This window comes from Apium graveolens, chromosome 11 (assembly GCF_009905375.1).
Source record: "Apium graveolens cultivar Ventura chromosome 11, ASM990537v1, whole genome shotgun sequence".
Taxonomy (NCBI): Eukaryota; Viridiplantae; Streptophyta; class Magnoliopsida; order Apiales; family Apiaceae; genus Apium; species Apium graveolens.
The window spans coordinates 186,770,759-186,785,120 of record NC_133657.1 but is presented as its reverse complement, the minus strand read 5'-3'; positions in this window follow the sequence as shown (position 1 = coordinate 186,785,120).

Genomic DNA, 14,362 nt, shown 5'->3' with positions numbered 1-14,362 from the left:
AGGCATATTTTATCAGACTGGATCAGGACATAAAGAAAGCTAAAATTAATGATCTCAGGGCTGCAATTTTTCAAACTGGTGAAGATTCTGCAGAACTTAAAGATGCTAAAAGGAGGATGATTGATGAACTCAGCTATGCTGAGAGATGTTTGTTGAAGAACTATCTCAGAACAACTCCTGACATCAGAGAGATCAGAAAATGAAGCCAAGTCAAGATCTACAACTACTTAAATTCTGATATGAATATAGATTGAAGTTGTTATCAAAAGTTAAATATTGGTAAAGCTTTAAGGATTGTAAGTTGTAGTTATCTAGTCAAATTATCATGCATTTGTACTTAATATTTTTGACATCATCAAATATCTGTTAAACTTGTATATTATGCTAATTTACAAGTTGGGGGAGATTGTTAGATATATTTGATAATGTCATGACTAATGTGATTTATGTTTAGTTTACAGATCTTACTTAAACAGGACAAATCAGTACTTAACTGAAATCAGCACTTATACTGAAGTCAGAACTTAAGTCGTCAGTACTTAAGGTTCAGAAGATATTTATCAGAACATAATATCAGGACTTAAAGGAAACGTTCAGATAAGGAAAGCAGCTAATTCACAGGAAGAGAAGATCGAGACAAACATAAGAAGAGATATGCATGAAGAAGGAATTCTATGAAGAATAGAAAACTTGGAAGAAAAGATATCTGATTGATATATTTTAGGAAGCAGAATTATATTCCATATCAATTAGCGATTATCTTGTAACTGTATAGTATATAAACACAAACATAGGGTTTATACTATAAGTGTTATCATAATCGAGAAGATTATTAATTATAACCCTAGCAGCTCTCGTGATATTTGTTCATCACTGAGAGAGAACAGTTCCATACTGTAACAGAGTTTATTGTTTTGAATAAAGTTTGTTTTCTGTTATTTGAGTTATTAAAGTTCGATTTGATTGTGCTACACACTGTATTCACCCCCCTCTACAGTGTGTGTGTGACCTAACATTATGTTTGTTCTAATTATGAGAATCATATTAGATACGGATTCTGAATTGGCTGCTGCAGATTTGCTGAAATCTAGGTCTGGTGTCCGATTTACGTAAACGAATACCCTATTCCATAGGTAAACGAGCGTCTGAACAAAACTGATAGTTAAAGCTATCAATGACTCGTCTGTAAGGCGTTTGACGTCGTTTACTGCCCGTAAACAGTGATTCTTGTTTTTCTGATTTGATTCTGATTTTTCTGATTTTTGTCATATTTTCCTTTTATGATTAGATCATGGATAATATGATATGTTAAGATCAGATTATGTGTTTTAACATGCTTTTATGTGTTGTATGATCATGGTGGATGGTTATGGTCTTTCGACCTTAGTGTAATGGTTTTGGTTTTGGTTTTAAATACGACTTGCATGTCGTCAATCTTTGTAATCATAAATCTCGAATGTAACTCGAGTTATTCTTGTAAGTTCATTAGATTAGTTTTACTTTCAATCATGTAATATAATTGAAGACTCAAGAAGGTTATCCAATGGAGGTGATACAAAGAAGAAGACGAGGCATACAAGAAGTCTAAACAAAGAAGAAGACTTATGTAATAAGTAGTTGTATTTTTTTCTATCACCATATTAGATTGACCTTGATCTTTATCATGAGCTTGATAAAGATCACATAGGATGGGGCCATAACCAAACATATTTACTTTATTGCACTTTACATTTACTTGTTTATTTAATTTTATATATGAGATATATGCCTATGTTTACCATGCGATGATAGATTTAGATGAACCTAAATCAATATAAGGCGTGCTCTAGAAAATCTAGAATAGGAATCGTTTCTTGCCTTAACAATAAATATTATGAATACGATCATGATATTCTTGTGTTTATGAAACACGTAATTGAATATGAATTTTCAATATTGAGAGAAAGGATGATTCTATCAATAACAGATTTCTATTTGTAAGAAAGGGTTATTAAGTGACGCCTCTTGACAATGCTCCACCCGATCTGGGAATCATCTGATTATCGATTATTGATTTGAAATATTTAATTTTAAAGGAAGAATCTCTTTATTAATATGATTATGATTGTAACGTAATATAATCCCTCTAAAATTAAATAATATCAAGTAGTAATTGGCCAATGACACAACGGGCTTGTGTCGGTCATAGCCTTCCAACATGGTAGAAAGTGGTTCTTATTTTTAAATCATTGTCGTTTCGTGCTACAGCCGAGGGCTTTGATTTTGAAATAAGAAATACTTGTCTAGTATATAGAGATGTGTACATTGAATTAGAATCTAAAGGTCGGTACGTGCTACTGCCGTGGGCCGTTGGAGACTGATTCAATTGTACGAAATATTGGGTTAGACTTGACTTAGAATATTGAGTTTGTCGTGCCACAGCCGTGACTCAATTATTCAAGAGGCTAAAGTTATATTAGGGAATAACATAAGATGTAATTGATAAGAGTTGTCTGCCTATTGAACATCACATGACGTTTCGTGCCACAACCGAGGTTGTGTGATGGAATGTAGGATCCCTATTCCCACTAGCATTATGAATGCTTAATTTTCACTTAGGGGGTTGAATAAATTAGATAAACTAGTGGGAGACACTTATGAATAAAGACCCGATTCATATAGTGTTTTAAAATGAAATTGAATATTTGCTAAGTGTTGTTATGTGTTTATCATTTACAGATTTCCTATATTCGTCATGTCTTCTGCACTATCACTCCGGAGCATACTAGATGCTCACAAGTTGACTGGTCCTAATTTAGCTGTTTGTTTTCACTGTAACAAGTTGGGGCACTGGAAGAGGAACTGCAAGGTTTACCTTGCAGAATTGAAGAAGAAGGGTAGTGAGACTACCGCTTCTGATTCAGGCATGTTCATGATCGAAGTTAATATGTCACTAGGTCAAATTTCTACTTGGGTATTAGATACCGTCTGTGGTTCTCATATTTGCAATTCATTGCAAAGACTAAAGGGAAGTAGGACCCTTGAAAAAGATGAGGTGATTCTACGTATGGGCAATGGAGCAAGGGTTGCGGCCATATCTGTAGGATCATTTAGTTTACATATGCCTACGGACAAGACTATTATTTTGAATAATTGTTATTATGTTCCCTCTAGTGTGAGGAATATTGTTTCTATTCCTATGTTGGATGTGGCTGGTTTTTTATTTATTATTAAGAATAATGAATGTTCTATCCTTAGAGATAATGTTCTTTTTGGACGTGGCATTTTAAATAATGGTCTGTATGTATGTGACGTAGAGCATGATTTACTTCAGATTGAACAAACTAATAAAAGAAAACGAGATGATGAAAATCTGACCTATTTATGACACTGTAGGCTAGGTCATATTTGTGAAAATAGACTGCGGACATTGCATAAGGAAGGGTTACTTGACCCCTTTGATTTTGAATCATATCATACATGCGAGTCTTGTCTATTGGGTAAAATGACCAAATCTCCATTTAGTGGACATGGAGAGAGGGCTACAGATTTGCTAGGATTGGTACACACAGATGTATGTGGACCAATGTCTACGCAAGCCATGGGTGGATTTTCGTACTTCATTACTTTCATAGATGATAGATCTAGATTCGGATATGTGTATTTGATGAAACACAAGTCTGAAGCCTTTGAAAAGTTCAAAGAATATAAACATGAAGTGGAGAAACAAACCAAACACAGTATTATAACTCTTCGATCAGATCGAGGTGGTGAATACTTGAATGGAGAGTTTCTAGATTATCTCAAAGAAAATGGTATAGTCTCCCAGTGGACTCCTCCATATACTCCACAGTTAAATGGGGTATCTGAAAGGAGAAATCGAACTTTGTTAGACATGGTTCGGTCCATGATGAGCTATGCGAATCTTCCAGTATTCCTATGGGGTTATGCATTGGAAACCTCAGCATATTTACTGAATAAGGTGCCTTCCAAATTTGTTCCTCAAACACCATATGAGATATGAAAAGAAAGGAAACCGAGTCTTAAACACGTTAAGATTTGGGGATGTCCAGCTTATGTCAAGAAAGTTGACCCAGATAAGCTGGAATCTCGATCCGTAAAATGTAATTTTGTGGGATATCCTAAAGAGACTTTGGGGTATTACTTTTACACCGATCATCGGGTGTTTGTCTCCAGACATGCTACCTTCTTGGAAAAGAAGTTTATCCTTGAAGGAAACAGTGGGAGCAAAATTGAACTTGATGAAGTTCAAGAAGCACAAACTACTACGGATCAAGTGGAAACACCTGTTCAGACTGAACAACCTTCTGTGGAACAGCCCATTCGTAGGACATGGAGAGTGTCTCGCCAACCTGAGAGGTATTATGGCCTTGTCATTGAGAATGACAATGAGTTGTCAATCATTGATGATGACAACCCTGTGACCTATAATGAGGCTATGAGTAGTGTTGACTCAGAGAAATGGCATAGTGCCCTGAAATCCGAAATGGAATCTATGTATACCAACCAAGTATGGACTCTGGTTGAGGCGCTTGAAGGTGTTAAGCCTATTGGGTGCAAGTGGGTATACAAAAGAAAGATTGGAGCAGATGGCCAGGTGGAGACCTATAAGTCCAGGCTCGTGGCAAAAGGATTCAAACAAAGGCAAAGGATTGACTTTGATGAAACTTTTTCGCCTGTAGCCCTGTTAAAATCAATTCAGATTTTGCTTGCGATTGCTGCTTATCACGACTATGAGATCTGGAAAATGGACGTGAAAACGGCCTTCCTCAATGGGGAACTTGAGGATGAAGTGTATATGACACAGCCAGAGGGTTTTCTTTCCAAGGGAAATGAACACCTAGTGTCTAAGCTGTTGCGAACCATATATGGTTTAAGGCAAGCTTCTCGTAGATGGAACATCCGTTTTGATGAGACAACCAAAGAGTTTGGTTTTATAAAAAACATAGATGAACCATGTGTCTACAAGAAGGTTAGTGGGAGCGCGGTAACATTTCTTGTATTGTATGTGGATGACATACTTCTTATAGGAAATGATATATTGATGCTACAATCAGTCAAAGTATGGCTATCAAAGAACTTCACCATGAAGGACTTGGGAGAAGCATCCTACATTCTCGGTATGAAGATCTATAGAGATAGATCTAGAAGAATGATAGGTCTTACCCAGGGTACATACATCCAGAAAGTGCTTAAAAGGTTTAGCATGGAAAACTCCAAAAGAGGTCTCATACCGATGAGCCATGGAGTGTCCCTTTCCGAAAAAATGTCTCCTAAGACACCTAAGGAAAGAGAGCGTATGAGTGAGATTCCTTATGCTTCTGCAATAGGATCTATCATGTACACGATGTTGTGTACAAGGCCTGATGTTGCTTATTCAATTAGTGTGACGAACAGATATCAGTCCAATCCAGGTGAAGACCACTGGAAAACAGTGAAAAACATCCTTAAGTACTTGCGAAGGACTCAGGACATTTTTCTTGTTTTTGGTGGTGAATCTGAGTTGAAAATGGAGGATTATACTGACTCTAGTTTTCAATCAGAAAGTGATAACAAATCCAAGTCAGGGTACGTGTTTACTCTGAATGGTGGTGCAATTCAGATTGTTGAAAGAGGAGATATCAACGTCGAGAGAGTTGACACACATAATAATGTAGCAGACCCACTCACAAAGCCACTTTCTCAGAGTCACTTTGATCGTCATAAAGACAAGATGGGTATTAGATACCAGAGTGATTGGCTTTAGTACAAGTGGGAGATTGAAAGAGATATGTCCTAAGTCCAATCATGTATGAGGATTTAGGAATAACTTTTATGTAATCTGTTTTGATTTCATTGATATTAATAAAAGACTTGTTTTGTTTTTATTGCGGGCTCTATCTATTTAAATGTTTAAATAAGATATACCACAGTTTAGAGTAAAGCTTTTTATGGATTGTGATGAGATCATAATAATGAGACCTAAAAGATGATAACTCTAAACTTAAATAGTTCCTGGTCGTAGGATTACTAACTGGTAATTAATAATCCGCAAAGATCGGTACATTCTATGCTTGCTTCATTATGAAGGATGTCTATTCTCATAGACATTTGTGTGGTGACACTATAGCTAGTATGTAGGTGCTTATTATAGAATAAGTTCACTGAACATGACTCACACAGCTGAACAACTGATGGATTTCACTCACGTGTCAGCAGTTTTTCACATAGTGATAGTTGTACAAGTATCCTTAGACTTGAGGTCATCATAGTCATCTTGTATAAACTGAATTATGCTTTGGTTTAGTTCTTAGTCTCAAGGGACAATTATAAGGGCTCTACTGGGTATAGGAATTTGTACACAAAGATAGTGTATGATCAATAAAGGATCTACCCCTTCCAGTGTAGGAAGAGAATGTTCAATGCTGATCCACTTATGTTAGTTCAGGAATCTCTGGCCAGAGTGAATGAAATTAGAAAGGAGTTTCTAATTTACATTAAATAGAACTAAGCATAGTGAATGGGAAAGCAATTGATTAAATAAGATAGGCTTGACACAAGTTCCATGCCTTGTATTTAATCGTGACATTGCAGGGTAGAAGGAATTAATTGTACGGTAACTACTCACTGAATAGGTTCTTGGTATTCTAAGCAGTGAATTCGTATTATCCGGATAGTCGCGATATGCTGAGAAGTATCCCTCACGATTTAGAATAAATATGATTAATTAATTAATCATATTTAATGAATTAGAGAATTTATATAAATAATTATAAAATAGTTTTATTATTATTTATTTCTACTACCGGCTTAATATTGAACCTACAGGGTCACACCATAAAAGAGAATGATTTAATGGTGGAGGAATTAATTAATAATGGCTGATAATTATTTATTTATGAAATAAATAATTAATTGGCAAATTTAATAATTGATTAAATGAGATTTAATTGATTATAAATTAATTAAGAAAAGGTTCTTAATATTATTAATTAATAATTTAATTTTTGGAAATTAAATCAAGTGAGAGAATTATTTCTAAAGAGTTTAGAAAAAGGATTAATAATTAACAGGTGTTTTAATTATTAGTGAGAATAATAAAGGGTTAATAATAATAATATTTTATGGGAAAATTTTCAGCTGAAAATTTTGCCTATAAATATAATATTATAAACCCTATTTTTGCCTCAACCAAAAAGATTTATAAAACCCTAATTATCTCCATCTCATCATCCTTCATTACATCATTTTCTTGGTGGATACCGATGGAGTGCTTCACACTTGAGGAGCAGCTGCTAAGGATCTCTGTTCATCGTTCTTGGATCACTATTAAAGACCTCCATCTTTCCATTATCGTAAAGCTTCTTAAGGTAAACATACTGAACTACGAATTAAATATTATTTTTCGCATGGATCCTGCGGAGGGTTTCGGTTTTTTTAAAGATTAAATTTACGTTTTCGCTGCGTTTATGTGCTAAAAACCCTTCAATACCACGGTAAGGACTTTCATCCCATTTTTGGAGTGAAAGTTTTGGAACGAAAGTTTGTTAAATTTACATTCATTACCACTTGCTTTCGCTCCTTTTAAAAACTCGGGAGCACAAATATGAAGGTAACTCAAACTACTTTACTCACCCACCACTTGCTTTCCTTCCTAATTAAAACTCAGGACCAAGTGGTTAAATACTGGTTCTTCAGTAGATATAACTAACTACAGAGGTATGATTGGCTCACTCCTATATCTGACTGCTAGTAGACCTGATATCATGTATGCTACCTGTCTATGTGCAAGGTTCCAAGCTGACCTTAGAGAACCTCATCTATTAGCTGTAAAGAGAATCTTCAAGTATCTCAAAGGAACTATGAATCTGGGATTATGGTATCCTAGATATTCTGATTTTTAGCTAATTGGATATTCAGATGCTGATTTTGCCGGATGCAAAATAGACAGGAAAAGTACTTCTGGAAGCTGCCAATTTCTTGGAGGCAGATTAGTTTCTTGGTACCGCAAGAAATAAAAGTCAATTTCCACTTCAACTGCAGAAGCAGAATACATTGCTGCAGGAAGCTGTTGTGCTCAGATTCTATGGATGAAGAATTAGCTGATGGATTATGGGTTAGACTATTCTTCTATTCCTATATATTGTGATAATCAAAGTGCTATTGCAATGACAGGAAATCCAGTGCAGCATTCAATGACTAAGCACATTAGTATCGGATACCATTTCATAAGAGAACATGTGGAAGCTGGTACAGTGGAATTGATCTTTGTTCCAACAGATCAACAAGTAGCAGATATATTCACTAAGCCTCTCTGTGAAGCCACATTCACAAGACTGGTGAATAAATTGGGAATGATTTGAGGGCAGTTCTCAAACTCTGATAATTAAGTCTGCTAATATTTATTGAAGCATGGTATCTTATTATTTGTCAGTACTTGTTAGATACTGATTCTTATGTTAAATGCTTGATACCATGATAACATGCAAACTGTGCTAAATGATCTTATGTGAAAATTGCATGTTGAACTACTGATTTGCTTATAAACTCTGTTATTAGTTGAACTTGTTTTGACTAATAGTTTATTTCAGTAGTTAATAAATCCTGATAGAAGTAATTAAAATACTGATAATGGTCAAACTTTGATTGACTATTATACTTCATCGATTATTTTAAATTTATTCAGAATAAGTTGTTAACGGTATTTTTAATTAATCAGTGAGTGAGTGGAATATCTTTTAAATGATTAAATTGGTTAGCTACTGATGCAAGTATCCGTTGATACTTGAGTATTTATATTGGGAATAAGAATATGAAGAGAGATTACTTTTTGCTTGTCTAGATACGTGTAATCGTGTATGCTTATTATGTCTAATTATTACATGGTCATTCAAAGAGTCTATTCAGTTTCCATCTTCTTTTCTATAAATACAACCTTTCACTCTCAAAGCTTCTCATTGTCTTTTTCACTCACCAATACCAAAACACTCATCTTCTTCAGAATCTATGGCCATCTTTTCACTGTCACATGGAGTCTACCGCCCAGTAGCAAATCCCAAATATGGGAGGTTGTATTTCGATATTGGTCGACTTAGGGCAGTTTTTCATGGTCAAGACTATCATTACTCTGAGGTTCCTCAGTCGACTATAAATCGACTGAACTCAGATGACACCGAGTCTCTTCGTCTCTTTCGAATAGATATCCAGTTTAAAGAAATGAGACATGCTGATGTGGCTGCACAAAGGCATCTTCAGGAAGAACAAGCCCGACTATTACGGTTGGCGTTATAAGAGAATATCATTTCTCTTGTAGGCTCTATGTCAAGAATTTTCCATTAAAGAGAAAAGAAGAAGATGGAAGAGGCAAAGAAGAAGAAGTTGAATAGATAGATTGTTTAGGGTTTTATTTTAAAATTCTATAAAAATCTTGTATTTTACTTCTTAATGAATGAATATATATTCTCTTCTTTTGCTTTATTTAAGTGACTTCTTGATTACTTTCTTGTTTGTGTGCTTGAATGTTTTTAAATGTTAAATGATTAATCAGTACTGCATGTTAAATTTCAGCATGTGAATAAACTAAACTCTGTTTGAGTTCATATGACACTTCAGTACAGATTGAGCACAGCAAGAAGTAAATACTGGTTGAGAAGAAAATTTAAGAAGATTTAATTCTTAATCACTATGAGTTACAATTTTTGAGTGTTGCTTATCATACAAAATCTTTTGAAACTTTCTTTTCTTATCAAGAAAGTTGTCCACACTCAATCTCAAAATTCCATATATCTTATATCTTAAATTTCTTTTTACAATTGAAACACTTCAATTCTTTTCTCAAATGTTGCCGAAAATCAAGTGTCATAATTCTTGAATTATGTTCACCACTCAGAAACAACATTTAGTTGGTTAGAGACTACTTGCTGAGGTAGATCTTGATGATACTAACAGAGACACAGAGGTCTCATCAGTCTTTACTCAAGACTTTATGATAGCTTTCATTATACACATTTCAAGTGATTAATTCTTTGCAAGAAGAACAAAGGTTTGAGATCATGGTACATGACAGTAACCTGATCAAATCCTCTCTAATTCAAATTGAGGTTCTCATTATTGATGAACAACAAATGTCATAACCACAGTATCTACTGTGAGTCTAATTGTGAATCCATAAGGTATAAATACTGGTATTACTTTATCATCATTTAATTTAAATATTGATTTAGTTCTTTTAGCATTTATAGTATGCTTTTCATGATATAAATCATGTTTATATGATTACATCTAGACCTTAGTTAAGGACTACCTCTAGTTGTATGATCACAGATCACCCTTCTTTAGCCACCTCTTATTTCTGTAGGACAATCTTTTTCAGCCTTTTTCCGTGAGATGTGTGAAAAGGTTGAGAGAGAAAACAGAATTTAAGAGAGGCAGGATCCTTCCTGGAAAAAGGAGAGGTAGATGAGAGATAGGATTTAGTAATCCTTGTGAGGAAGCTCTGACTATTAAAAGTCATGAAATGTGTGGTGTGAGGACTAGTGAGACTACTTTAAAAGAATAGAGTGATTAAGTTTAATTTGCTACATGTTTGCAGATGCTCAGAGTTCTCAAGAAACAAATGCTGAACAACAGTCTGTTGAATCTCACTTTGATGTATCAAAGGCAATTGATCTCCCTGCAAGACTAAGTATTGATATTTTCTTGCAGTCTATACATTCTACTATTCCACCACATGAGATAATCCCTATTTTTGTTGAAAAATAGTCCATTCATTCTTCTATACCATCAAATGAGATAATCCCTATTATTGCTGAAGATGTAGTAGCACAACAGTCCATTCATAAATATTCATCCATTTCAGAATCACCACAGCATGTTACATGAACAGAAGTTCTGAAAGATTTTGAAGCTCCAATTGATTTATCTGCAATATTTGAAGATGTGGTTATAATTGTTGTACGTTTTGAAGCTTCTGAAGCCACTGGATCAATTTCTCATTCTATTCTACATACTGAAGCTGAAGATCAAATTCAAAAATTAGTGCAAGATCCAGCTGCTATTGAAGAATCTACTGATGGTAAAGAAACTCATGTATCTAATGCCATGTTAGATCTTGAGAATGATCTTTTCTTTCCTGAAGATATGCATATGCATGTAAAACAACATAAAATAAAAGAGTTAGATGCTAAGAAGAAGCAGGATTATTATGATAATCTCTGGAATGCTTATTGGAAAGATTCTACATATCCTATTTCCAAAACTCGAGCAGTTGAACATCTGGAAACAACAGAACAAAAGATTACAAATCCTGATGTGCTGAATTATTTGAAAGCATCTACTTTGGTTGTCATATCCTTACATACAACTCATGAAGCAATAACTAATCAAATCAATCAGATTAAAGAATCATTGATTGCTTCAAAGCTACTTACTCATCAGGAAATTCAGAAATAAATTTCACCAATAGTTGCCAGACAAATTTTAATTGAAGCTAGTCAAGCTAGATTGGAAACAAATCAAGCTCAAATGTCTGATCAACTTACTGGAGTACAGAACTCAATGGAGCTGATTCTTTCTCTACTACTTGGTGATGATACCAAAAATGGGGAGAAATTGATTAATCTAAATGCAAACAGCTGTCATTGATAAGTACTGGTAATGAAAATTCCGATAGAGGTAATAAGGGGGAATAGAAGGAGATTAGAAAAAGAAGCAAGAGGAATGACAGAAAAGTTGAAGAAATGACTGACTACTAAAATGCAAAAATCTTCACAAGTAACAACTATTGCTGATGAAGACCAAGGTATTCTGGAGAAAGAAACTGGTGCTGAAGCAAGCCAATATCTTCAAACTTTGAATGTTAAAGGAAGAAAGACAACTCTATTCTACAAAAATCCAAAGATTTAATTATTTGATTCTGAAGTAAATAGAAGAATATTTGTAAAGAAAAATCCTGGAGTTGATCTTGAACAGCTAAGGCAAACGGAGGAAGACTTTACAAATTCTATGAAGACAACAAATGTTGATATTGTTGTTAATTCTCAAGTAATTTATGAAGATGAACCTTCTAACAGACCAACCAGAGGTATAGTTATAAAGGAAATCAGTCAGACAGAAGGTGAAAGATCTCTCTGATCACAAGCTATTGGAACTCCTGACAAGAAGCTTAAAGGAAAGGAGAAGATAGAAGAAAAGTCAAAGAATTTCAAAGATTAAAAGCCAAATCTGAAGAAAATCTTATCGAAGCAAAAATCATTCAAGCTGGTGTTTAAAGGAAGATTTCTGGAAGCATTCTGAGCTGAGGAGGTTAAGTTAACCTCTGACATTGCACAAGTTAAAGAAGCAGTTCATGATGAAGAGTTAAAGTATAATATTCACTGAAGCAACATTGAATATGCATACTTGGTTCCTGCATTTAGATAGTTTTGACATCATCAATTGGAACTTGTCCATAATTTCATAATAAACAAGTAGGGGGAGATTGTTAGGAGCAATTGATGATATCAAACAGAAACTATCAAAAGCATTAATGGATGATGATTATAATATCTAACAAAATGGTCAAGTGATTAAAACAAATGTCGATTTCTCTCGAGTATCCACGTTCTCAGAAATCCAATGATGCCCTCGCATTCACGTTCATTCGGCAAACTGTATGTGTGCCTCTAATTAGTACATTATCTCTCGATCTATATCAATATTGCATACAATCAATCCATGATATTAGCCAGTTACATAAATTAACCATCATAACATATTAATTATAATCACTTAAACCAGTCAAACTACTGGAAAAATCAAACCATTATCATAGTGCAAACATGGTTTTCGCTTAAACACTAGAAACCGACTACTCACTCATGCTAAGATTAAAAACATGAAAAGTAATTAAAGAAGCCATGTGAAACATAAACTATTAAGAATAAAGAGAAGGAAAAAGTACCTCAAACTTATATCATGAAGAACGGAGAAAGTCCAAGTGTATGCTCTGAAAGAGTGAAGAAAAAAAAGGCCTACAAGGGTTGGCTCATTTGGTTAAAGAGGGGTAACTATCCTCTTGGTCACAGGTTCGAATCCCACGGGAGGAGAATTTATAATTATGCCTCCTGAGTCAGAGCTTGTCGCTTAAATGCGGTTTACTTTGGTTCGCGTAGTTTGCAGGCTATTGCGTGAGCCTGTGGGGTTTACCCAGTGCGCACCCGAAGGGTAACGGCTGTGGGTTCCCTACGATAAAAAAAGGTGTGAAGAAAAAGTAACCCGGAATCCAATACAAAGTACGTATGCATTCTCCTTTACAAGCTAATAATAAAAACTAACTAATCTAATAATAACATCTGATGTTATATCTAATTATAAAAGTATTTTCTTATTCTACTAAAATTACAAGGGAGACTTTTAAACCGATTAGGATTCATTTTGTAAAAATTCATAGCTCTCTGTTTTTCTCTATTTATAGGTTGCACCAGTTGGATTCTCCTTACTAGACCATATCTGAATTAAAGAGAATTATGTGGGTTTCGTGTGGACTATAAAATCATCAAAATCAGACTTCTGGATCTCTAGATACGGCCTAAACAGTATCTGCAGCCCGTGTAGTCCAATAATACGAATTTTCTTCTATTTTCACTCCAAAATAGGATTTTTTGCTCCAAATCCTTCCCAGTGTAAAATTTTCTTGTATTCTATAATAAAACATCAAAACCTATTAAATATATATCCAAATCAATAAAAAAACACAATAAATATGAGAACAAAATCATCTAATATATATATATACATTATAACAGCCAGACATCACGAAATTGGCTAAAATTTTAGCTAAAGAAAATGTATCTATTATTATATTTATAAAAGATGTAGTAAGAGACCTTGGAAATGCAAACCTCTTCTTATTAAAACACACTACAACACAATCAATAGTTAAACATAAATTTCAAAATATCATTAACTAGTATACTAAGTTGAGTTTCACAACGATTTTTTTTGTGATTTCATTAATAAATTGAAAGTGACTCAATCAGATCAAATCCCTAACTAATCATGCAATCAGATTGAAAAATAAATAAAGGAGCTAAATAATTAGACGCTTCGCAACGGTTTTATAAACGTGCTTCTGAATAAATATATAAAAAGAAGAGAATAAGGATCCTCGGGTTAACCACAGGATAATTTTATCCTGGGATAATTAAAAATGCATGTAAATGGATTAATCTAGATATTTATTGTCAAACATCTACTTGCCCTGTTTGCGTTTTATTTTAAAACTAGCATAATAACCCGTGCGAGGCACGGGTCATTTTCTAGAGTTTTTTTATGCATCATGCAATTATAATGTTTGTAGAGCAACTTCAACAAAATCATTATATAGGCTCTTGAGTCAAATTTT